The 13,662-nt window shown below is 39.1% G+C and overlaps 1 pseudogene; it reads left to right on the forward strand.

Annotated features, from left to right (window-relative positions):
* Positions 1 to 10,064: 10,064 nt before the first annotated feature.
* On the forward strand, positions 10,065 to 13,293 carry LOC108986284 (annotated as a pseudogene).
* The last annotated feature ends 369 nt before the right edge of the window (positions 13,294 to 13,662 follow it).

A 13,662-nucleotide genomic window follows, 5' to 3' on the forward strand; every position in this document is an offset into this window, starting at 1 on the left:
TTTGTTTTCCTTTATCTTCTCATATTTATAATTGTTAAGCTCATTCATCTCCATAATCTTCGGGCTATTTGACAACCATCTCTGGATAAATTCAAAATCCCCCATCAACTAGGGTGGGCAGTCGAGGCCCTGCCCCCACCAGCTTTCAAATGTTGGGGTGTGGGCCACCAACACTTGAGAACCCATGCGAGGATAGGGCTTGAACTAGGCACTGGCCTGCTCACATTGAGCCCCGTCTGTTTATATATATATATATATTAAAAAATTATTTTCTTTAGTAAAACGACGTCGTTTTGAAGGTTTTGGTGTTTGGCTGAGTACTATATAAAGAAAAAACAAATCTTAAATCTCATTCTAAAATATCCTCTCCTCTTTTCTCTGTCTCCCTCCGTTATTGTCTCCTCTCTTTTTCTACTTTTCCTCCATTTTTTCTTCTTGAAGCTTATGACTATGAGACACCCAAGGGCCATGGCGTTGCTGTGGGTCTGAGGCCAGGAATGGTTGTGAGTTTGTGAAGAGACACACGGCCATTTGTGGTCGTGGTCTTGCCAGAGCAGATTGTTTCGATTTTTTTAGATGATTTTTTGTTATCTGTGTTTGTAGCTTCATGGATTTGTTGTTGGATGATGTATTTGTGGATTTGTTGTTGTTTTTCGATTGGTTTTAGATTGTTTTGTTGTTTTTCGATTATTTTTTGTCGTGGGTGGGAGGGATGGGGCGAATGACGGTGGGGGCCAATCCGGCATGTGGACAATCTGCAAATAACATCACATACGAGTAAAACCAGAAGACATTCCTAAGACGATTTTCCGCACACATGAGGGACACTGCGAGTTCCTAGTTATGCCATTTGGCCTAACAAACGCCCCATCAACATTTCAGAGCTTAATGAACCAGGTTTTTAAACCTTACTTAAGAAAGTTCATTTTGGTTTTCTTTTATGATATTCTTATTTACATCAAAGATGAGGCAGCTCACTTGGGCCATCTAAAAACCACTTTTGACAAGGGTAATCAACTTTATGCTAAAATGAGCAAGTGCAGTTTTGGTTGTAAAGGAGTGTCGTATTTGGGATACCTCATTTCTAGACAAGGGGTATGTGCAGATCCAAAAAAATTAAAAGCATTGTTGGATTGACTCATCCCTAAATCCATTAAGGCCCTAAGAGGTTTCCTTAGATTGACGGGGTACTATCATAAATTCATTCGGGGGTATGGAGCTATCACTTTCAGATTACTGATTTGTTAAAAAAGAACATCTTCACATGGGGTTAGGAGGCCCAATCTGCCTTTGAAGCTTTAAAAAGGGTTGTTACACAGCCACCTGTGCTAGCATTGCCTAATTTTCAGTCTCATTTTGTTATCGAGTGTGATGCCTCAGGGGAGGCTATTGGCACAGTGTTAATGTAAGGTGGGAGGCTGATAGCTTTTTTCAGCAAGGCTTTAAAAGGAAGGGCTCTAGCAATGTCGACATATGAAAATGAGTTGTTTGCACTAGTTTTAGCTGTGCAAAAAATGACGGCCTTATTTGTTAGGGCAGACTTTTGTAGTCAAAACAGACCACCAAAGTCTAAAGTTTTTGCTGGATCAAAGAATAGGCATTAACATGCAGTAGAAATGGATTTCCAAGTTGATAGGTTATGACTTCCTAATTCAGTATACAAAGGGGAAGGAGAACTTTGTGGCCGATGCCTTTTCTCGAGAAGAAGGGGATGAGGAAGTGAGAGTGGCTATGCTATCACTACTAAGTTGGGATTGGGTCACGAAAATTCAATGATTATATGGGGCAGACCCAGTGACACAGGAGCTGTTACAGAAATGCCAAAATGATGACCTGAGCAGCCCCTATGTAATTAGACATGGAATCATTTTTTACAAAAACAAGTGTATATTCCAACAGACCAAGCATTTATTAACAAGCTATTGGGCATGTTACATAGCAACCCCATGGGGGGCACTTGGGTTTTGACAAGACCATTCATAGATTGCAAATGGAGTTTCATTGGCAAGGTATGAAAACTGATGTAAAATTTTTTTTTTAAGGCTTGTGATGTGTACGATAATACCCTTTCCAGTGGGCTTTTACAGCCTCTATCCGTACCCTCTCGACCATGTGCTGAAATTACCATAAATTTCGTGGAAGGCTTACCAACCCCAGGGAGGTTTAATACATTATGGGTCACAGTTGACAGGTTTACAAAGTAGGCACATTTTGTGCCCTTGACCCAACCCTATAAGGCTAAGGTGGTGGCACAACTATTCCTGAAACACATTTTTAAATTATATGGGATGCCTACCTCGATTGTATCAGACAGGGATCTCACATTTACAAGTAAGTTCTGGACTGAACTCTTTCCTTTATAGGGTTTTCAATTAGCCTTCAATACTGTCTATCATCCTCAAACAGATGGGCAAACCGAGGCTGTTAACAAGTGGGTGGAGAATTATTTGAGGAGCTATGTATCAGACAAGCCTAAGGAGTGGGCACAATGGGTTGAACTTGCGGAATGATGTTATAATTCCAGTCAACATGCATCTATAAAGATTTTCCTTTTTGAAGCTTTATATGGTTATGCACCCCAACTAAGACATTACATCAAAGGCACAACAAGAGTGGAAGAAGTGAAGCTTACCTTGCAAAATCGAGAGCAACTATAGCACCTGTTGAAATAAAATTTGGTCAAGGCCCAAGATAGGATGAAAAAATATGCTGACAAAAAAAGAAATGATAGACATTACCGAGAAGGAGACTGGGTCTTCTTGAGGCTACAGCCATACCTACAATCTTCACTTAGCCGAAGACAAAACCTCAAGCTTTCACCTCGATTTTATGGACCCTACCAGATAGAACAAAAAATTGGTGACGTTGCATATCGGCTAAAATTACCCCCTTCCACCCAGATCCATAACGTGTTTCATGTTTCTCAATTGAAACCGAAAGTGGGTCAGCACATTAGCCCCATTACGATGCTACCACCAATGGATAAAAATGGAAGCTTGAAGCCAGAACAGGAAGAAGTATTGAATCGAAGAATGAGAAAGATGAAAAACAAACTTCTCGTGGAGCTGTTGAGCAGAAGATGCTTCGTGGGAACCGTACCATGTTCTTTGTTCTAATTTTCTCTACCTTATGGGAAATGTTTTTTGATGGGGATGGGAGTTGTTACACAGCACCAACAGGAAAAGGGACAAAGGCTTATGTTCTCTTGAAAGAGGAACCCTAAGTCTTCTTATCTAATGGAGATGCATATCGGGAAGGCCATGGGCCATGGGCTGTGTAGATAAAAGGCTAAAGGAAGGGAGTGTGATCGTGGACTTGGGTCGTGGATCATTAGGCAGCAATCCTTATTACAAGCTTAGTTAATTTTTAAGTGGCCTTGGGCCCATTTGTAATAAGGACAATATAGTAATTTCTTTTTACTAGTATATGGGTCTGTTGTGGGGAGTGTGGAATTCATTCTGGAATATTCTACTATTCACGTTACTTTGGAGGAACTTCCCCTCGAATAAAGCATTATCCATGTTATTTGCATATTTGATTCAATACACTTTTACTATCCATTATATAAATACGTTTCTCTATCATCTATTTTGTTACAAGTGGTATCAGAGCTTAAGTCCGTGTGAGCGCCAGGACGTCGTGGACGTCGGTTGCAGAGCGTGGTAGTTGTTACGATCCCACATCGACTAAGTATGTGATTGGATTGTGGTTTATAAGCTCCTAGGCACCATTTCCTTGCAAGCCGGTTTTTAAGGGTGAGTTCTACTTGGTGGGCTTATAACAAATGGTATCAGAGTCACCCTACGTCTAAGGCCATGTCGTTACAATTGTGCGGCATGGGAGGTGATGCTGGCATGACAGTGTTCATTTGGGACTAGGAAAAACCTAGCGTATAGCCAGCCCATGTGAGCGCCGAGATCGCCGTGAACATCGACTGCTGAGCGTGATGGTTGTTATGATCTCACATCGACTAAGTATGAGATTGGTTGGTGGTTTATAAGCCCCTAGGCACCATTCTCTTGAAAGTCAATTTTTAATGTGAGTTCTACCTAGTGAGTTCATAACAAAATGTATCAAAGCCACCCCACGACTAAGGCCATGTTTCGACGGTTGCAATCGTGTGGCACGGGGGGTGATGTCAGCCCGTGTGAGTGCCGGGTCTGCCGTGGATGTCGGTTACGGAACGTGGTGGTTGTTATGATCCCACATCGACTAAGTATGAGATTGATTGGTGTTTTATATGCCCTTAGGTACCATTTCCTTGCAAGCTAGTTTTCAAGGATGAGTTTTACCTAATGGATTTATAACAATTGTTATGAACCTGACTATAGTGGTGTCATTTGGGGATAACTGAAACGGCATAGCTTTACAATTGATTAAATGATGTAGTTTGCTCTTGTTAAATTCTGCATTGTGGCAGAGGGTGTCATGTAGTTAAATGGTCATTTTAATCTTTTACATTCCAGTCAGTTAGAAGGGTAAAAAATAGGTATTTAGCTGGAAAAAGGGAGGGAAGAAGTCATTAGGAAATCATTTGACAAATTACCTGTAAGTTTCCTTTTGGAGGAAGGAGTCGCCTCGAACACACTTTGCATACCATAAACACTTTTAACATTAAACCTCATGTGAAAATCTGCGTACGAGTATTTTTCTATTATTTTCCTCTGTAGTCCATTTCATCTTCATTACATCAGATCCTTCATACTTCATTACAGTATATATACAAGCAGGTACATAACAAGTGGTATCAGAGAACCCACGATCTTGCCATGGAGCTAAGTAATGCAGAACTTTATGAATGTTTTCAGAATTATCACCATGCACTTTATGATGAACTGTATAGAGATCCTGGACGAATGGTCCTTATAGTGAAATGTTCAAATGGAAAAAATTTAAAAGTCTTAGTCGAACCTTCCTTTATGATTTATTACGTGAAGCTGAACATTGAATACGCACATGGAAGACATATATATCCATTGGAACAACAAATATTGAAGGATGGAGATGTTCTTTTGGAAGATGAGGTTGAGTTAACAGACACAAAAATACTGAGAAATGGGTATCTTCTTTTGGATATGAGGATCGGCTTAAAAAAATTAGAAGAGGAGGAGGAAGAAATGACAGATTCAACCAAAGAAATACAAAAATCAGTACAGCAAATGACAAATGAACTGAAAGATGAAGATCTTGTAGAGGAAGGAAAAGAGACGCCGCTCAGCAGAAAAGGAATCAAGAGAAGAATTGCGGAATGAAGGGCCCACCACCACAGCATGAGGAAGAAGATGGCGAAGATGGCGAGTTATTTCTCGATGAAGCCAAAATTGTCGAAGAGTTCCCTGTCAATGAAAAAGATCTTCCTAATAAAGACGACGACAAAGCTAGCTATGATGATGTAGATATTGATGAGGAGCCTAATGATTCCATGCATATATTCACCGGTCATACTAGTAAGCTTAATACAGTTGTCTGCAGCCCAATGGATGCTTCTTTGGTGGCAACTAGGGGGTGGAGAGGACAAATGATTTCTTTAGAGGATTGGGCACGGAGATTGGGCTTTCGAGCTCCAAGGTCATGGAGGTTCCATTTGCTGTTTGGCCTTTAGCACTGATGGACAGTTGTTGGCATCTGGATGCTGGGGTGGACTTATTAAAATCTGGGACATACCGTCCCACAATCTCAAATTTTCACTTGATGGTCCCGGAGAGGGCATTGAGTGGATTTGGTGGCATCTAAGAGGACATTTGGTCTTGGTTGGTTCAGAGGACTCTACTGTTTGGATGTGGAATGCTGATAAAGGTGCCTGCCTCAATACATTTTCAGGTCATGGTGGTATCATCACTTGTGGTGATTTTACTCCCGATGGTAAAGTAGTGAATAGGTTCAGAGCAGCACTCGGGGTTGATCTCCATGCCCTTCTTTACAATTTCTTACCCTTAAACATATTTTTCTGGGATCTACACCACAAATTTGTCGCTACTGTTCATGGTATGTATCTGCATGAATTATTTAGATGGATTGAGAAGATTGAATCTGTTCATGGGTTGGTATGTAAGGATACTTGTGACTCTGTATTTGGGTGAAGGAACATTGATAAAAAAGGCAACGTGGGTGAGTTTGCTGAAAAATGTAAGGGGAAGAAGTTTTTCGCTCACTATCTGTTTGACATATTGCCACTTAAAATTGTTTTTGAGCCTTTTGATAGAGGAAGGGAAAGAATTCCTGAGGAGATAAATTGTAACGGCCTAGGGGTTATTGAGCTTCTAAAGAACCCATCCAATGAGGTGCAAGTGGTATCACCTCAGTTTCATGATTTTGAAAATCGGGAAGATGATGGAGAACCAGGACTTGGAGTTTAGTTTATGAAGGTCAACATGAAAAGGGGCTGGCTCGATTTTACGACTGTGGAGGAGGTTTGTTTTAATCAGGTAAACTAGGCAATTCTTGACATTCATGGGATAGATGTGCAGTTCATTGGAGTCAATTTTCTGGAATCTTTGGTGTCTAAATTTTCTCCATCTACTTCTAGTGCCATGGGCCTTCCTAGGGAGTTTCAGGAGCAATGCCGAAAATCATTAGAATTAGATTTTTTAAAGACGTTCTACAACTGGGCTCAAAATGCTGCTATAAGTGTCACAAACAGAATAATTGAGTCCAACTCTGCAGTATCGGAGGTTAAAGTTTATAATGCTACATTGCGCCTCATGCTTTAGATCCGGAAGTGGGATTTTCGGTACAACAACCACAGTAGGAAATCCGGTATAAGTGTTTTCTCTACGGTAGTTAGGTGTGACATTGATTCACCTAGGGGATCTGAGAGTACCTTAGTGCAGCCCGATCCTACTTGGCGTGAGGTTTTTATTCCAAGTAGCCATATAGGGTGGCTCCTGAGCTTATACGTGGCACTTAAACAGAAGTTTTTGTGTGAAAGTTACTGGATTGACTGCCCTATTGTAGTGACTTGTAGTCGGTGCTCATAAATGAATTTTGAAATCCTGCTCATTGACAGGAACCATTTGTATTTTTGACAATGGAAAAATACATGAACATCAATTGTTGCAGCTGCCCTCAGGGATGATAGACTGGATTGATCCTCTTGATGTAGTCTCAAAATTGGTTGAATGTACAAAAAGTGAAAGCGAGAGGCTCGATGGTTGTTGTGCATTTTTGTCCATTGCAAATGTAACATCTTCCTATATGTTTGACCAACTCTGGAAGTCAATGAGGCCTGTTAGTGCTCTTATCCTATTATCCACCTTAATTTGTGAGGTCATTAAAGTCCCTATGATGGGTAACACTAAAGAAGAGACATGGAGATGGATGGGCCGTGATATCTTGCTGAATACATGGCCTTCCCTTCTTGTGCTATTTGATAGTTCTGATGGGAAATCAATGCTTCCTCCTAGAGGTGTTAATGCTACTGGCAATCATTTATCCAATTAAACTTTTGGAGGGAGTTTCTTCACTTCGATGGATTATTGGGCATATTGTTGTTGCTCCCGAATGGGAAGGAACAAACCCTTAAGCTGTATTAATACTCTAAACCTTGAGGACAAGGTTCTTTAAAGTGAGAGGATTTGTTATGAACTTGACTATAGAGGTGCCGTTTGGGGATGACTGAAACAACATAGCTTTACAATTGATTAAACGATGTAGTTTGCTCTTGTTAAATTCTGCATTGTGGCAGAGGATGTCATGTAGTTAAAGGGTTATTTTAGTCTTTTATATTCCAATCGGTTAGAAGGGTAAGAAACAGGTATTTAGTGGGAAAAGGGGAATGAAGAAGTCATTGGGAAATTATCTATCAAATTACCTGTAAGTTTCCTTTTGGAGGAAGGAGTGGCCTCGAACACACTTTGCGTATGAGTATTTTCTATTATTTTCCTGTGTAGTAGTCCATTTCATCTTCATTACATCAGATCCTTCATTATAGTCCATATACAAGTAGGTATATAACAACTCACCCACAGGGAGTGATGTTGGGGTTTAGGGGCTCAAACTATCCTCCACCCATGTGGGGGCGGGGGCATAGGTAGGAAAGAGGCACCCCCATTCGAGGGTGCAGGTAGCACTCCTACCATAAACACTTTTAACATTAAACCTCGTGTAAAAATAACTTGGCATGAAGCGTCCTGCCGAAGTAGAATTGTGTGCAAGTTTTCCAAAACTAATAGCATATACATTTGATGATTAAAAGTACAAAATGTTAAGGCAATTAATTTATGAGTAACGCAATAGGTACTTACATTTTATTATGCATTCAGTTTTATTTACGCTACGTGATTATATCAGTACTTTCAGATTAGTTAAAAAAGAAACTCCTAAACTAATGGTACTTATCTTTGTTACATATAATTAATTAACAATAATTGCGTATATATAGCATTATTCTTAATTTACATGTAAGGGAGTTGACATATATGCATCGATTGAATGTGCTCTGATCACTGTCATATCTAAGGAAGAACTGATGATTTAAATAGTAGAGCCACGTACTTGTATTTGTTGGTTACCGTTGGTCAGCTAGCTCCACCCCATTTATCTAGATGTAATTCCTTACCTAACACTTTCTTTATTCAATTAGGTAATTGGCATATTATATATGCTTTTTCACGGTCGTCTTTTTATATATAATAAATAGTAGCAGATAGAATCTGCATGAATATATATATTTAAATCTAGTAAATGAAAGAAAATCGTACAAAATATGTAACTCAATTGAGGTTTTGGTGCTTTGAGGAGAATTCAGATAATGTTGCATTTAGGTTTTTCCAGTTTGTTATTGGAAGAGGATTCCTTGTATGTGATTGAGGTTATTGGATTTAAGGAACCTAATTACTCAAGGCAAGGCAAAGGAATATGATATATGAAATTCAAAATCTTCTTTCTTATTTTGTGGACTATGATGTTCTTTATATGGGTAGGCAAGGAAATGAAGCAACTCACTTGCTTGTGAGGCATGCTCGTTTTATGGATTTTATCTTTGAAAGCAAACCAGTCCCTTAGATCTAACTAATGCTTTATGCGAAAATGAAGCTTCTCCTCGTCAGTTTTGAGTTCCATTATACATCAGGTTTTGGCTTACAATCTGTTCATGCTAACCAATTCAATGAGTCTTTCCAACATCGATGATGTCCGTTTTAGCTTCGGATATGATTTGATTTGATAATGTTCATTTGTCTGAAAACGGTGTCATCCAAAAATAAAAAACTTTATCGAAATCGTTTGAAATGAACGTATTAATTTCTCAAGAAAAGAAAGTTGCTTCGATTCTGGAAGTTGTTTCATGAATTCAGGTATATTATACAGAGTCCGTAATTAAGCTTCCGAAAGGAAATGCAGACAATGAGCTAAAGCAAATGAAGCTAAAAAATTGATCCCTGCTCACTTGTGAGAAGTGGCATTTCTGAATGGGTCTTTTAGCTCACACAGCAAGCGTGTTGGTTGAATTTGGTTTTGTTATCTTCTCTAAATGTAGCACAGGAACCTCGGCCAGCTAAAACACAATCTTCTAACTCTTCATTAAATCATGCATGCTAATTTCAGTTGCGGCCTAATAAAAACCGGCTACAGTATTTGCTCTTTGAAGAAAAATTAAGTGGCCTGGTTCCTCCAACAAATGAATTTCGTTTCTTATTTCTCATGTTCCAACCGATGAGTAACTAATAAATGAATACGAGAAGGCAACGTTTAATTTCTTCCTTGTCAACTGGAAAAACAGAATTGAACTTGCACACTATGTCACCTCACAATGTCGTTCCAAGTTTCTAGTCAAGGTCTCAATGTAAGCTCATTAACAGACTCCTTTATGCCATGAAGGGATAGACTGAAAATCAGAAAAAAAAAAAAAAAAAGATGGATTCTTTTCAGCATTTAGTGTTGCACACTTTGATGCTTTTACTTTCTCTTTATTGAAATAGGATTATGCTTTTGCTTTTTCTTTTGATGACTTTACCATGAGGTTACATACTTGCATTGATTGGTGAAGTGTTTGGGAGGGCCTAAGACCAAGAAGTGATCAGTTATTTATCAGGCTGACATTTTTCTTTCTAATAATTGTTCTTCTGTACTTTTAATTTCTCGACTTGTAATATAAGAACACATTGAGGCATGGTGTCCAAGGCAGCACTATCAGTAGTGCCTTTGAATAGTCAAGTGTCAACTACCCGCTCTTTGGTTATGTGGATATTTCTTGCTATACAGTCCTGTTGCCATAAATGGATTGTTAGAATTTTTCAGTATATTTTGTTTTTTGCTGAATGGTTAGAGTTACTTTTCTCCTGTGTCAAGAGGAGGAGCAAGATCAAGAGCAATGTTCTGAAAACTTTGTTACCATGCTAGGGGAAGAAGAATTGCTGTGACTACACTCATAGTCATAGTCACCTCATTAGACCACCTGCAAACATCACTTATGAAGCTGCAAACTATTTACGGATCATTACCTTTCCTCTTGCTCCTTTATTTTCTTCCCCAAAATATAGCTAACCTAAATTCAGACAAACAAGCCCTACTTGAATTTGCCTCTGTTGTTCCTCATGGTAGGAAAGTCAACTGGAGTCCTGCTACTTCACTCTGCACTTCTTGGGTTGGTATAACTTGCACCCTAAATGGCTCCCGTCTACTTGGAGTTCGGCTTCTTGGTGTTGGACTTTTTGGTCCCATTCCAGCCAACACCCTTGGGAAGTTGGATGCCCTCACGATCCTCAGTCTTCGATCGATCCAACCGCCTCAATGGGAGCATTCCAATTGACATACTTTCCCTTCATTCCCTCCACTGCATGTACCTTCAAGATAATAACTTCTCAGGTAATATTTCGTCTTCTTTTTCTCCCTAGCTTATCTTTCTCGATCTCTCCTTCAACTCTTTCACTGGAAACATTCCGGACTCGAATAACAATTTAACACATCTCAGTGGCCTGAACCTCCAGAACAACTCCTTGACTGGATCAATCACTCATCTTAACCTCCCAGGGCTTAAACATTTCAATTTGAGATACAACAACCTAAATGGTTCAATTCCATCAGCCCTACAGAAGTTCCCCGTGTCCTCTTTTGCAGGAAATTGGATGTTATGTGGGCCACCACTTAACCAGTGTTCTTCAGCTTCCCCCACACCTTCACCTTCTCCCACTCATTTACTACCCCCACCAAAAGTACCTCCAAAACCAAGTGGTGGTTCCAAAAGGAAGTTGAGTAAAGGAGCTATCATTGTCATTTCCATTTGGGGTTCTGCAGTGATGTTTCTTTTAGTTATATAGTCATAGTGTTGTTCTGTTCTTATAGTAAGGGAAGGGTAGAAGGAACGAGAAGCCCAAGGAAGACTTTGGGAGTGGAGTGCAAGATGCTGGGAAGAACAAGTTGGTTTTCTTTGAAGGTTGTTCTTATAATTTTGATCTGGAGGATTTTTTGAGAGCATCAGCTGAAATTCTAGGAAAGGGGAGTTATGGGACAACTTACACGGCCATTTTGGAGGAGGGAACAACAGTTGTCATGAAGAGGTTGAAAGAAGTGGTAGTGGGGAAAAAAGAGTTTGAACAACAAATGGAAATTATGCAGACGATCGGTCAGCACTCAAATATTGTTCCCCTCCGTGCTTATTACTATTCCAAGGATGAAAAGCTACTGGTTTATGACTACATAACAACTGGTAGCTTTTCCACATTATTGAATGGTATGTGATCACCCATCATCTTCTCCAACTTCGTTCTAGTTTCTCAACTTATTCATAATTCCAGTTAGCTGTTAAAGCAGTGTAATGTAACAATAAGCTTTGTATGTCATCCACAAGAGTGACCCCACTATTTTCAAACGCATGCACAAATAAACAAAGTCAAATGTAAGCATAAATTAATAGAGATAATTACACTTTACCCTCGATGGTTTGGGTCGAGTTTGAGTTAGCGTGGTTTAAGAATATGTCCATTACCCCCAACTGAACTACCCTTCAGTAAGTATATTTTTAACCTCAAAATCTTTAAAATTTGCACGCCTGTCGCCTACCTTATGCTCATGAATCAGAAACTAGATAATTAGACAGCAACATATTCAACCATAAGTTAACAATTAGAATTTTCAAGTACTGCGTCTTGGTTTCCTTCACAGATTGTGATACTTTGATGTATGAGCATCGTTTGATCACATTTTTAAAGTTGCAAATTTTTACTGCAATACACATTGTTTCTGTTCACACTTTTTCTTTGATAGAATAAGAAGCAGGAATAAGCTTGTGATTAGATAAATGAAAATGATTTCAACTCTTATGGCACCTCTAAACAAATATGATGCAGAAAACGGAAGTGACCCTTGTCCGTACAAATGGCTATCGCTCTAACTAATGGAAAGAAGTGATTCCTCTCCCTTGTCAATTTTTACATTCATTTTATACTTCGATTACAGGAAACAGGGAAAGCAGACCAGCTTCATTAGACTGGGAGTCCAGATTAAAGATTTGCCTTGGAACTGCAAGGGGCATTGCCCATATTCATTCTGCAGGTGGTGGGAAATTTATACACAGAAACATCAAGTCCTCCAATGTTTTTCGTACACAAGACCTCCATGGCTGCGTGTCAGATTTTGGTTTGACAACTCTGATGATTTTTCCTGTTGTCCCACCTAGAAGTGCAGCTTATTGAGCTCCTGAGGTGATCGAAACTAGAAAAGTCACTCAAAAATCTGATGTTTACAGTTTTGGTGTTCTCCTCTTGGAGATGCTGACAGGTAAAGAACCAATCCCATCTCCGGGGTAGGATGATATGGTTGATCTTCCAAGGTGGGTCCAGTCCGTAGTAAGAGAGGAATGGACTGCTGAGGTGTTTGATTTAGAGCTAATGAGGAAAAGAAATATTGAAGAAGAGCTGGTGCAAATGCTTCAAATGGCAATGGCATGTGTAGCCAAGGTGCCAAACATGCATGAGACCCACAATGGGTGAAGTTATATGGATGATCGAGGAAAGCAGGCCATCTGATTTTGAGAATAGGCCATCACTGATGGTGGCCAACTCCTCCAGCTCAAATACTGAGACACCATGATTGTTCTCGCCAATATTCTCAAGCTTCTGCCAAATAGACCCCATGTAAGCTTAGCTGCAGAAACTATCCGTATGAAAACCTTTTTCTAACTCTAGAATATGTCCAATTGTGTGATTCTTTTTAGGGCAATGGTGTAACATATTAAATCGTTTATTATTTTTCCCAGGCCTCTTCTCACTACCGTAACAATATTTGTTTCCAAAAGATTATGACTCGTTGACTATATATCTTAGGCTACATTTGGGTCCTTGAGGTAATGTTAGATGATCCGAGTTGATTTGTAAATAGTAATGTTAGTGCATGTTTGAGATTGCTGTGGAAAATATAGCTTATAACTTTAAGGCTTATCACTTATAGCTTAAGTAATAAATTTTACTATTAAAAAGTTATTAACTGTTTGGTAATCATATGTTTAAAACATTTTCAAACATATTATATTTGTTTGTAAACAAATTAAAAAAGTGCTTTCTGAGGTAGAAATGATAATCATTTAATTTTTTAAAATTATGACTATATCTTTAAAAGTTTGAAAGTTATAATTATCTTAAAGTTGTATGGGTATTTTTCCTATAAATAGTATTTTTAAAATTTGAACTACATTTTAGATTATCCGAAAAAATACGTTTCTTCAAATGT

This window comes from Juglans regia, chromosome 3 (assembly GCF_001411555.2).
Source record: "Juglans regia cultivar Chandler chromosome 3, Walnut 2.0, whole genome shotgun sequence".
NCBI classification, from domain to species: Eukaryota; Viridiplantae; Streptophyta; class Magnoliopsida; order Fagales; family Juglandaceae; genus Juglans; species Juglans regia.